The 13,077-nt window shown below is 38.8% G+C and overlaps 1 protein-coding gene and 1 non-coding gene across 2 annotated transcripts in view; both read left to right on the top strand.

Annotated features, from left to right (window-relative positions):
• The window catches only part of Rnf24 (ring finger protein 24), a 50,857-nt gene that overhangs the window by 20,280 nt on the left and 17,500 nt on the right, over window positions 1–13,077 (top strand). The gene's annotated exons all lie outside the window — the stretch shown is intronic.
• Window positions 5,671–5,777, top strand: LOC142845253 (U6 spliceosomal RNA). Its single transcript, XR_012909824.1, has one exon. It is a non-coding gene; the product is annotated as a U6 spliceosomal RNA (small nuclear RNA).

The following is a 13,077-nucleotide window of genomic DNA, read 5'->3' as shown; positions in this document are numbered from 1 at the left end:
CTTACAAATTTTTTAATTACATTTATTTTGTGAGTTCAAGACCAGCCTTGTCTACAAGCACTAGTTCTAGGACAGGCTCCAAAGCCACAGAGAAACCCTGTCTCAAAAAACCAAAAGTAAAGTTATTATTGACATAATTATTATTTTGATTTATTTTGTTGTGAGAAAGGTGTACTACTATTCTCTTGAGAACAAAGCAGCTTTTTCTAATATTAGGCAGATAATATACCTAGTTTATTGCAGATTGAGAAGGGACCTTCTCTTTTCTGCCTACTTCTTTTCAGTGCCTTTCTGGAACTGACTGAAAGTCTCCTTTACAGTTTGTATTCTGTGCTGTCTGAGTGTTACAGGATAGTGCTGGATATGTTCTTTTTAACAATCTGTACAAAAAGAATTCTGTACTTAGATCAGATGTGTATACATGCATTTGACCCAAGCACTCAGTAAACAGAGGGAAGCAGATCTCTGTGCATCTAAGGCTAGCCTCTTCCATATATCTGAGTTCAGACCAGCCAGGGATACATAGAGAGAACCTGTCTCTGGATGGATGGATGGATGGATGGATGGATGGATGGATGGATGGATAGATGGATGGATGGAATTTTAAAATTCTGCGCTTAGAGCCATAGAAGTGTACACCTCAGCACTCAGGAAGAGGTAGGAAGCTTGTGATTTTAAGACTGAGGTTTAGTTGTGAAATAACTCAGTTAAGAGAGTGTTAGACTGAAGACTGAGGTTTATATGAAGACAACCTATCTCAAAAAGAAAAAAAAAACACCCTAAGCAAACAGAAAAGAACTTTCACCAAGCTGGTTATAAAACCATGAATCAAATAGAATCCATTAATTAAAGGCTGATAAATAGATTCTTTGTAATATAGTGTAGGCACTGTGTGCCTGCGACAAATCAGAAGAGAATAGGAGATGACTAATTTGAATCCCTCATCACCACAGGGAAGTCTCTTAAAGGTCTGATGAGATTCCTAAAAATTTTAATGGAGACTTCAGTATGTAAAAAGATGGAGGTGGATCTTTATGAAACTGACACTTCTGCTGGGCTGTGGTGACCTGGAGGGTCTGCGTTCAAAGCCATACTGGTCTACAGGTGAAGTTCCAGGACATCCAGGGCTACACAGAGAAACTCTTATCTCGAAAACAAAACCACAGAAAAAGAATAACTGAAACTTGGAATAGGGCAGAGCAAAGGACCCATCAGAATAGCAAACACTCATGCTCCAATTACGGTACACAAATTAAAGGCAGCAGCTCAGGCCCGATTATTTGGGCAGTACCAGCCAAGGGGAGTGCTGGATACACACCCGTAGGGATCAGTGGCAGCTGAAAGAAAAATCCAACAGCAAAGGGCTCAGCATCTCCATCTATAGAGCAGGGGAGGATAAAGACTATTAGAGGAACTATTTAGATTTTTTTAAATGATTTATTTTATTGCATTGGTGTTTTATCTGCATATATATCTGTGTGTGTGTCAGATCTCCTAGAACTGATGTTATAGACAGTTGTGAGTTGGTGCTGGGAATTGAACCCCAGTCCTCTAGAATAGCAACCCATGAGCTTAACTGCTGAGCCATCTCTTCAACCCCAGATCTATCTTTTCCTTCCTTCCTTCCTTCCTTCCTTCCTTCCTTCCTTCCTCCCTCCCTCCCTCCCTCCCTCCCTCCCTCCCTCCCTCCCTCCCTCCCTTCCTTCCTTCCTTCCTTCCTTCCTTTTCTTTCTAACAGGCTCTTACTGTATAGCACTGACTGGCCTGCACTTGTAGAGATCCACCTGTCTCTAACTACTGAGTGCTAGGACTAAAACCTTTTGCCCCACAGCAAGCTCTATTTAGAATTTTTAATTTTCTTAAAAAACAAAGTACAAATAAAGAAATAAAGCTTTTATAACTTTTTTTTACTTACTTATTTGTGTGTATGTGGCAGAGAACAATTTACAAGTCAGTTTTCTCTTTTCCATCATATGGGTTCCAGGGATCAAGCCCAGACTTGGCAGTAAGCAACCTGACCCACTGAACCATTCCACCATCCCACTTAACAGCATTTTTTAATGAATAAAAGTAGAATCAAAATAATGTGATTTAGGAGTGAAGTAAAATGGAAAGATCTGCATTGAAATAGAGATGAGACAAATAACTAGAATATAGCATTGCAATTGTGTAGGTTGTTGTTCCTCCAATTCCCTAAACAGTGAGAATGGGATGGGAATGCAAGCAGAGGGAGGTTACAGAGTTCCTGCAGAGAAAAGTCCTCTGCCTGTAGATTTAGTCTGTGGCAGGGCTTTTTTGCTCCCCACCGCACCCCAGATTTGGCACTTGAAGACAGAGCACCCAGATATTCATCATTTGTTGTTGGCTGGTTTTCAGTACTGGAGGTTGACCAGTATTTGCACAGCATTCTACTACTAAATTATGTTCCATAGTTCTTTTTTTTTTACGTTTTGAGACTCGGTCTCACTGGGTTGCCCATGCTGGCCTGGGTCTCACGACTGTCCTGCCCCAGCCCCACTGATTGCAGAGGCCTGCACTACTAAGCTGATAAGTCAGCTTCTTCACCAGAAAGAATAAAAAAATTAGAATGACCTCAAATCAACTCAAACAGTGTAGAAAAGGTTCACTAGAGAAATTTTAACATACCAGTTTCACAATATAAAAGAATATATATATATACATATATATATATGTATATATATATATATATATATTCACTTCCCTGTTGTCTTAAGATTTCTATTGCTGTGATAAGCATCATGATTTAAAGCAATGTGGGAAGGAAAGGGTTTATTTCTTACAGCTTGTAGTCCATCATCCAGGGAAGTCAGGATAGGAATACAAGGAAGGAACCTGAGAGGCAGGACCTGAAGCAGAGACCATGGAGGGGTGCTGCTTACTGGCTTGCTTCTCATGGCTTGCTCGGCCTGCTTTCTTATACAACCCAGTATTGCCTGCCCAGGGGCGGTACTGCCAACAATGGGCTGATCCCTCCCATATCAATTATTACTCAAGAAAATGCCCTCATAGACTTGCCTACAGGCCAATATTATGGAGGCATTTTTTTTTTCAATTAAGAGTCTCTTTTGGGGCTGGAGAGATGGTTCAGTGGTTGAGAGCACAGGCTGCTCTTCCAGAGGTCCTGAGTTCAGTTCCCAGCAACCACATGGTGGCTCACAACCATCTGAAATGAGATCTGACGCCCTATTCTGGCGTGCAGGCATACATGGAGGCAGAATGTTGTATACATAATAAAAATAAATAAATAAATCTTAAAAAAATAAATAATAAAAAAAAGAGTCTCTCTTTCCAGATATGTCTAGGTTCATGTCAAGTTGACAAAACCAACCAGCACATGTGTTCCTTATTGTCTCACCAAATCAGTCCGTGCTATCAGGTCTTTTAGTTTCTCAATATCCTCCTGGCTTTGTAGTCCAAGCCAGTTCCAGCTGTGCATATCATGAGCCATACAGGCCTGTAATTTCAGTGCTCCAAAGCAGCAAGATCTAAAGTTCAAGAACAGCCCAGGCAAGACCCTGCCTCAAAAATAAAACACAAAGTAAATTTCTATTCTCTAGTGAAATATGCTAAGCCTATTGGCAATCCATGTGTTTTGTTGGCCTCTGTTGTAGTAGAGTTGGCTGTAGACCGAGTAGTAGTCAAGGCAGATCCAGAGCTGTTTCTGGAAGACTCGGGTCATTGGAGTGGGGCCAGATGCCGGCCTGTCCAGTGAAGCTGCCTTGTGGCTCCTCACCAGGTGTCAGCAAGAATGAATGATGTCTTCTGCAATTGTTCCTACACTAGCAACATAAAACAGGTCTTTAGGCTGGTTTTCTTTTCTTTTAACTGATTACTAAGACCACCTTTGGTTAAGCTAGAACACAAAAGATTGCATCCTTTCCAGCACCAAGCATGTGCTCACATTGCAGAGGCTGGAGCAATTGCTGGCTTACTTGTCAGGAAGATGAACTACAGATCAGCAAGTTTAAAAGTAGTTTTACTTGTTGGCATGTTTTTGTAATTATTTTTAGTAGCATATAAGTAAAAAGCACACATTAAATTCTGTGTTCAATTGCTTTTATATGTGTTGTTTTAAAACTAGCTTCTCTTGAAGCACCCACTGCTTAAAGGTGAGTAAAGTTCAAGTGCTTTAACACTTATGAAATAGCAGCAGTAGCTGCATCTGTCTTTAACCTTTTAGGGTAGGTTAAAAAAAATAGCTTCCTTCTATGTCAAAAGAACCAGTTTAGAAAATATTAAATGTAATTTTGTGTGTGTGTGTACACCTACACATAAACTTGGAAAAGTATAAATTTGTTTAAATAAACTATAAATCTTTTATCTGGACATGGTGGCAAACACCTTTAATCCCAGCACTTCAGGGGCGGGGCAGAGGTAAGTGGATTTCCATGATACAAGGCCACTCTGATCCACGTGACAAGTTCAAGGCCAGCCATGGCTGCATTATAAGACCCAATCTCAAAAAAACTAAAACCAAATCTATCTTAAGGAATAGAATAAGTCTAGGATAAATGAAAAGAATAATGTGTTTTGTATAAAGGTGTATCTTAACCCAATTTGTGCTGCTATCACAGAATCCCACAGACTGGAGAATTTAAAATATTAAAATTGAAAGAGGGGCTGATAATGGCTTCATCCAGTAAAATGCTTGCCACACAAGCATGTGGACCTTAGTTTGGGTCCTCAGCACCTATATAGAAGGCTGAGTGTATTAGTGCATGCCTACAATTTAGCACTGAGGAGGTGAAGGAAGCAGGGACTTTCTTGGCTAACCATGTATAGTGGTCTAAATGAGAGTGGCTCCCATAGATTCACGTTTGGTCCCCAGTTGGTGGAACTGTTGGAAGGATTAGGAAGTGTGACCTTATTGAAGGACCTATGCATTAGGGTTAGTTGGTTGGGTTGTTTTTTTTTTTTAAGCCAGGGTCTCTATGTAGCCTTGGCTGTATTGGAATTCAAAAGCCAACAACATAACCAGTTAGTGGGGGCTGGAGAAATGGCTCAGTGGTTAAGAGCATTGTCTGCTCTTCCAAAGGTCCTGAGTTCAATTCCCGGCAACCACATGGTGGCCCACAGCCATCTGTAATGAGATCTGATGCCCTCTTCTGGCCTGCAGGCATACATGCAGACAGAATATTGTATACATAATAAATAAATAAATTTTAAAAAAAAACAACATTACCAGTTAGTTCTCTCTGCCTTATGCTTGTTGGTAGATGTAAGCTCTCAATGACTTCTCTAGTGCCTTTCCTGCCTACCTGCTGCCATGTTCCCTGCCATGATGGTCATAGACTCTAATCCTCTGGAACTGTGAGCCTCCAGATTAAATGTTTTATAAGTTGCCGTGGTCATAGTGTCTTGTCACAGCAATAGAAGAAAAAAAAAACTAAGACACCATTTAGCCAAATTGGTGAGCTCAGATTCAGTGAGAGACCTTGCTTCAAAAATAAGGTGAAGAGAGCTAGTAAGATGGCTCAGCAGGCAAAGGTGTGCAAGCTTGGTGGCCCTGAGTTCTGTCCCTGACCCAGATGGTGGGTGCAGAGAACTGACTCCAGAGTGCTCTGACTTCACATGCACAGCACTACTGGCTCTCTTCCGCTTACACCTCATGCACACACGCAACAAGGAAATCTTAAAAATGAAGATTGAGTGCTCACTTCAGCAGCATATGTACTAAAATTGGAGCAATACAGAGAAGATTAGCATGGTTTCTGTGTAAGGATGAGCTGGAAATTTATGGATCATTCCATATTTTTTAAGAATAAATAAAAAATAAGATGGATTGATAGACACCAAACATCATTGATCTCTGGCCTCTGCACACATATCCATGCACACACACCTATATTCCTGGAGCTTGTGCCACCCTATCTGGCTGAACATTGAGCTCCAGTGAGGGAGCCTGTTTCATAAAATAAGGTGGGGAACATTTAAGGAACACACAGACACTTACAAATGTGCACATATATACCACACACACAAAATTAACAAATTTATCTCATAAAGGCCTTCCTGCTGCCTTGTAATATGGTAAAAATACAAAGAAAAACCAGTCAGTGTGGCCAAACCCACGATATCTATTCATGAGGCATAGCCCTGTGGTTGTGTACCTCTCAGAGGTCTTGCTTATAATACTATCACAACAGAAAATAACTGTAACATAAATTTGGAAGGAGACAAGCATTCAGACTTTAACAAAACCTGTTCTTATGTAAACTATACATTTTGATACTCTTTTTTTTTTTTGTTTTGTTTTGTTTTTCAAGACAGGGTTTCTCCGTAGCTTTTGGTTCCTGTCCTGGCACTAGCTCTTGTAGACCAGGCTGGCCTCGAACTCACAGAGATCCGCCTGCCTCTGCCTCCCGAGTGCTGGGATTAAAGGCGTGCGCCACCACCGCCCGGCTCATTTTGATACTCTTTTCAGTCCCCTTCCCAAGAGAACATTTTAGAACCCAAGGACTTGATCAATGGCTCAGAGGTTAAGAGCACTTAACTACTCTCTCAGAGGACCTGGGCTCAGTTCCCACTTCAGGTGGATATTTAATTCCAGCTCCAGGGAATCCAATGTCTCTAGTCTCCTCAGGCACCTGCACTGATGTACACATGCAGACACACCTATACATAATAAGAAAATTGATCTTTAAAATAAACTTACCTGGGAAAAAAGGTATAGGGATAATTTTGAAGTATTTAAAAAAATACTGTTCCACACACTGAGACAATGGGGATGTTCTATCAGGAACTTACCAAGGCCAGCTGGCCTGGGTCTGAAAAAGCCTGGGATAAAACCAGACTCGCTGAACATGGCGGACAATGAGGACTACTGAGAACTCAAGAACAATGGCAATGGGTTTTTGATCCTACTGCATGTACTGGCTTTGTGGGAGCCTAGGCAGTTTAGATGCTCACCTTACTAGACCTGGATAGAGGTGGGCGGTCCTTGGACTTCCCACAGGGCAGGGAACCCTGATTGCTCTTTGGGCTGACGAGGGAGGGGGACTTGATTGGGGGAGGAGGAGGGAAATGGGAGGCGGTGGCGGGGAAGAGACAGAAATCTTTAATAAATAAATAAAAATGTAAACGAAAAACAGCCTACAGAATGGCTTTGCAGCCCCAAGCAATTTTCTGCTGCTGTGTAAGAATGCAACTTAGTTGTAAGAGTGCTTGCCTAGCATGCTTAAGGTTCTCATATATTAAATCAGGTCTTCTTGAGCCAGTTTGGCTATTTGTATACCAATAAGTCCATTAATCTAAATTAGGAAATTAATACTCAAATTCTCATTAATTTTTAAAGATTTCAGCATAAAAAATCTTATCTTTTTATTTGGTTAGTTGACTCAAACCTTTATTTTTTTTCTTAGTTTATTTATTTTGGGATTTCCCTTTATTTCTTCTGACTTACATGATTTGTTCTTCTAAAGTTGGGTTATCCATTTCATTTTCAGTATTTTTCTGTTCTTTTAAAATTGATAATATTAAGGTTATGTTCCAATTTCTAGCTATTGAAATGAACATGTTGAGCAAGTGTCTTTGGTAGGACATATATATTTGGTGTGTGTGTGTGTGTGTGTGTGTAATATATATATATATAAATATATATAAATATATATATTTATTTACCTATATATATACCTTTATATATATAATATATATATATATTTATTTACCTATATATACCTTTATATATATAATATAATATATATATATATATTTACCTGATAGCTGATTCTGGAGGTAGGTCAATTCTTATCTTCTTAAGGAACCACCACACTGAATTCTGTAGGGGCTGTACAAGTTTGCAGTTCCACCAGCGACGAATGAGTGTTTCCCTTACTCCATATCCTTGCCAGCATGGGCTGTCACTTGTGTCATTGATCTTAGCCATTCTGATAGGTGTAAGATGAAATTTCAAAGTAGTTTTGATTTGAATTTCCCTAAGGATGTTGAACATTTATTTTAAGTGTTTCTCAGCTATTTGAGTTTCCTCTTTTAAGAATGTTCTATTTAGATCTGATCTGGACCCCATTTTTTAATTGAGTTGTTTGTTTTCTTGATATCCAGTTTTGATCAAGTTCTTTATATATTCTGGTATTATATATTTATATATTCTGGTATTAGCCCTCCGTCATATATTTAATTGCTAAAACCTTTTCCCATTCTGTAGACTGCCATCTTGTTCAAATGGTAGTGTTCTTTGCCATGCAGAAGCTTTTCAGTTTCATTTATTGTTGATCTTCACACCTGTGCTTCAGAAAGTCTTTACTGGGTCAATACGTGTAGTAATAAGGGCGGCGGCGGGGCTGCGTCCCCAACACCCCAGCCGCCTGCTCGGCTAGCTTATGCCCCGAAATAATTACACACAAACTGTATTCATTTAAACACTGCTTTGGCCCATTTCTATCTAGCCTCTTCTAGGCTAATTCTCACATATTAATTTAGCCCATTTCTAATCATCTGTGAGCACCGGTCTTACCGGGAAAGATTCAGCATGTCTGACCTGGTGGCTTGCTTCATGGCGTGCCTCTGCCCAGGAGCCGGGAGCATGGCGTCTCTCTCTGAGGCAGTTGCTCTGGAGAGGAGAGCTGTCGAGTCTGAGCTCACTTCCTCTTCCTCCCAGCATTTTGTTCTGTCTACTCCTCCCACCTATCTTCTAACCAATGAAATGGGCCAAGGCAGTTCCTTTATTAGCCAATGACCTTCCTCCATCAAATACATTGAAGGCTATTCCTCATTTTCTCTTCTGACAGGTTCAGTGTATCTGGTTTTATGTTGAGGTCTTTGATTCATTTGCAGTTAAGTTTTATCCAGGGTGAGAAGTATGGGTCTATTTGGATTCTTCTACATCCAACACCATTTGTTGAAGTTGCTGGCTTTTTCCTGTATGTATTTCTAGCTTCTTTACTAAAAAGCAGGTGTCCATAGGTGTGAGGATTTATATCTGGGTCTTTAATTCCATTGATCAGTGTGTTTGTTTTTGTGCCAGTACCATACTGTTTTTATTACTGTATCTCTGTAGTACAGTTTGAGGTAAGGGATGGTGATACTTCCAGCAGTTATTTTATTATTCAGGATTGTTTTAGTTATTCTTGTTTTGTGTGTGTGTCCATATAAAACTGAAAATTGTCCTGTCGAGACTATTAATGGAATTTTGATGGAAATTGCATTGAATTTGTAGGTTGATTTTCATAGGATGGTCATTTTTACTGTGTTCTATCAATCCATCTTCAGTTTCTTCAGTGTCTTAGTTTTTATCATACAAGTCTTTCACTTTCTTGGTTAGAGTTATCCCAAGGTATGTTATATTATGTGAGGCTATTGTGAAGGGTTTTGTTTCCCTGAGTTCTTTCTGAGTCTGTCACTTGTATATGATTTTTGTGACTTCATTTTGTATCCAGCTACTTTTCTGAAAGTGTTTATAGCTGTAGGAGTTTCCAGTGGAATTTTTAGTTTTACTTACATATACTATCATCATCTGCAAATAAAGATACTTTGACTTCTTTCTAGTTTGTATACCCTTCATTTGCCTTAATTGTTGTAACACTTAAATACTATGTTGAAGACATACAGAGAGATAGATAGCCTTGTCTTGTTCCTGATTTTAGTGGAATTGCTTTGAGTGTCTCTTTATTTTAAGTGATATTGAGCCGGGCGGTGGTGGCGCACGCCTTTAATCCCAGCACTCGGGAGGCAGAGGCAGGTGGATCTCTGTGAGTTCGAGGCCAGCCTGGTCTACAAGAGCTAGTGCCAGGACAGGCTCCAAAGCTACAGAGAAACCCTGTCTCGAAAAAAAAAACTAAAAAAAAAAAAACTAAAAAAAAAAAAAGTGATATTGGCTATGAGCTTGCTGTAAACTACCTTTATTATTTTGAGGAATATACGTCCCTTGTATTCTCAATCGTTCCAGGACTTTATTGTGAATGGGTGCTGGAGATGATTATGTGGTTTTTATCTTTTCAGTTTGCTTATATGGTAGACTACATTTATGGATTTTACGTATGTTGAACCATCCCTGCATCTCTGGGATGAAGCCACTTGATCATGATGTATGATCTTTTTGATATGTTCTTGGATTCAGTTTGCAAGTACTTTATTGAGAATTTTTGCATCTGTGTTCAAAAGGGAAATTGATCTTTAATTTTTTAAATCTTTATGTGGGTTGGGTATCAGTGTAATTGTGGCCTCATAAAATGAATTGGGCAAAGTTTCTTCTGTTTCTATTTTGTGAAATAATTTGAGACGTATTGGTATTAATTCTTTGAAAGTCTGATAGAATTCAGAACTAAAGCCATCTGGCCCTTTTGTTTGTTTGTTTTGTAGACTTTTAATTACTACTTCTAAATAGAAGTGATAAATAGAGTTATAGATGTGTTTAAATTGTGCATCTGATCTTGATTTAACTTGGGTAGGTGGTATGTATATATCAAGAAAATTATCCATTTCTTGTCAATTTTCCAGTTTAGAGTACAGGATTTTAAAGTCTGCCCTTAGGATTCTCTGGATTTCCTTGGTGTCAATTGACTTCTCTTTACACCTTTTAGTTAATTTGCCTAAGGGTTTGTCAATTTTACTGCTGATCTCAAAGAACCCTCTCTTTGCTTCATTGATTCTTAGTATTGTTTTATCGTTGTTGTTTCTATTTTATTGATTTTGGCCCTGAGGTTGATATTTATTGCTATCTACTCCTTTTGGGTATGATTTCTTCTTTTAGTTCTAGAGCATTCAAGTGTGCTTTTATTAGTATGAATGAAATATCTCCTCTTTTGCAAGTAGGCACCTAGTATTTTGAACTTGCCATGGAGAATTACCTTCATTTTCTCCCACAAGTCTGGGTATGTTGTATATTCATTTTCATTCAGTTCTAGAAATTTTTAATTTCCTTCTTTTTTTTTTTAAAGATTTATCTATTGTGTATATCATAGTCTGCCTACATGCTTGCCTGCAGGCCAGAAGAGGGCATTAGGTCTCATTACAGATGGTTGTAAGCCACCATGTGGTTGCTGGGAATTGAACTCAGGACCTTTAGACTAGCAGGTGGTGCTCTTAACCACTGAGCCATCTCTCCAGCCCTTAATTTCCTTCTTAATTTATGTCTTGATCCAGTTTTCATTCAGTGGTGAATTGTTCAGTTTCCAGTTTTTGTAAGCTCTTTCTTGTTTTTGTTGTTTGTGGTCTGTGGTGATCAGAGAGGATGCAGGATGTTAGTTCAGTTTTCTTGTATCTGTTGAGTTTTAACTTTGTGTCTAAGTATATGCTCAATTTTGGAGAAAGTTTCATGAACTGCTGCTAAGAAGGAAGTTTTTTGTTTTTTTTTTTTTTTTTACTGTTTCAATGGGGTGTTCTTTGAATATCTGCTGGGTTCATTTGGTTTATGACATCATTTAGCTCCATTTAGCTTTTTCTGTTTAGTTTTTGTCTGGATGACCTGTTTATTGGTGAGACTGGAGTATTGAAGTCACTCACTATCGTTGTGTGTGAGTTATTTTTTTAACACCTTTTTTATATATTTATTTTCCTAATAATTTGTTTATTTTTATTTTATTGGCATTGGTGTTTTGCCTGCATGTATGTCTATCTGAGGGTGTCAGATCTTAGAGTTACCGACAGCTGTTGACTGCCATGTGGGTGGTAGGAATTGAACCTGGGTCCTCTGGAAGAGCAGTCAGCACTCTTAACCACAGAGCCATCTCTCCAGCCCTGTGTGTGAGTTAATATATGATTTAAGCTGTGGTTGTGTTTCTTTTATGAACATAAGTGCCCTTGTATTTGGTGCATAGAAGTTAAAAACTGCAATGTCTTCTTGGTGGATTTTTCATTTGAGTAAGTAGTGTCCTTCCCTATCTCTTCTGATTATTTTGGTTTGAAGTCTTATTTTGTCAGACATTAAGATGACTACGCCAACTTGCTTCTTAGGTCCATTTGCTTGGAATACCTTCTTTCATTCCTTTACTCTTAGGTAATATCTATCCTTGATGTGAACGTGTGTTTCTTGTATGCAGCTGAAGGATGGATCCTGTTTTCTATCCAATCTTTTAGTGTGTGTTTTTTGTTGTGGGGGATACTGAGACCATTGGTGTTGAGAGTTACCAATGAGCAGTGTAGGCAGTTTTCCTGTCCTGCAGTCAACTCTCAAATAAACACACTGAGGTTTATATTAATTATAAATGCTCAGCCCATAGCTCAGGCTTATTACTAACAATCTCTTATATTTTAAGTCAACCCATATTTCTTATTTATGTTCTGTCTCATGGCAGTACCTTTATTAACATTCATCTCCTGCTCCCTCTGGGTCTGCCTGACAACTCCATACTCCACCCTTCTTCCTCCCAGGTTCTCAGTTTGACTCTCCTGCCTAACCTTATTCTGTTCAGTTATTGACCAGTCAGCTTGTTTATTAAGCCAATTATAGTGACACATATTTGCACATTGGAGTATCCCACAATATTTTTCCCATTTTGTCTAAATAAAAAAGAAAAATTTTAACATTAACATAGTAAAATTATATACAACAAAAACAGTTATCAAGTAAGAATTATAGTTATAATATCCAGTCTATTTGTATTTAGCAAAATTAGAGAAAATATTTTATTATCTACCTTTCATAGTAAATCTACAGTTTTACATATAATATACCTTTTTATCATGGCTAAGGAAAACTATAACTATCTGGTCTTCAACTCTATCAAGGACCTCAGAAAGGCAAAATGTTACCTATTGTCAGGTTCATCAGACTGCCTAGACAGTCACCCAGAGTTCCTCTGTATTATTTGGGCATATGCTACAGGCCTAGCATATCTGACAGACTCTCCTGAGAAGCGAGGAATTTTGAAGGACTTTCCTACCTTCTCTTGGCAAAGTTCAGCAGTCACCTTTCTTGCATCCTGTTGGTTCCATTTGGACATTAAGTGTCAGCAATTGGGGCAAGGGCAGTTTCTTTGCTTTCTTTTGCCATAAAGAAAGCAAATTCCATATAGAGTTTCTTCAATGCCCATTATTTTCTCTGAAGTAAATCGGTGCTGCCAGAATTATACATGTCTCACTTTCATGAAAAGCCTTAAG

Source organism: Microtus pennsylvanicus, chromosome 2, assembly GCF_037038515.1.
Source record: "Microtus pennsylvanicus isolate mMicPen1 chromosome 2, mMicPen1.hap1, whole genome shotgun sequence".
In the NCBI taxonomy this organism is placed as follows: domain Eukaryota; kingdom Metazoa; phylum Chordata; class Mammalia; order Rodentia; family Cricetidae; genus Microtus; species Microtus pennsylvanicus.
Note: the sequence above shows the minus strand (reverse complement) of the source record. Positions and strands in the feature narration are given on the sequence as shown.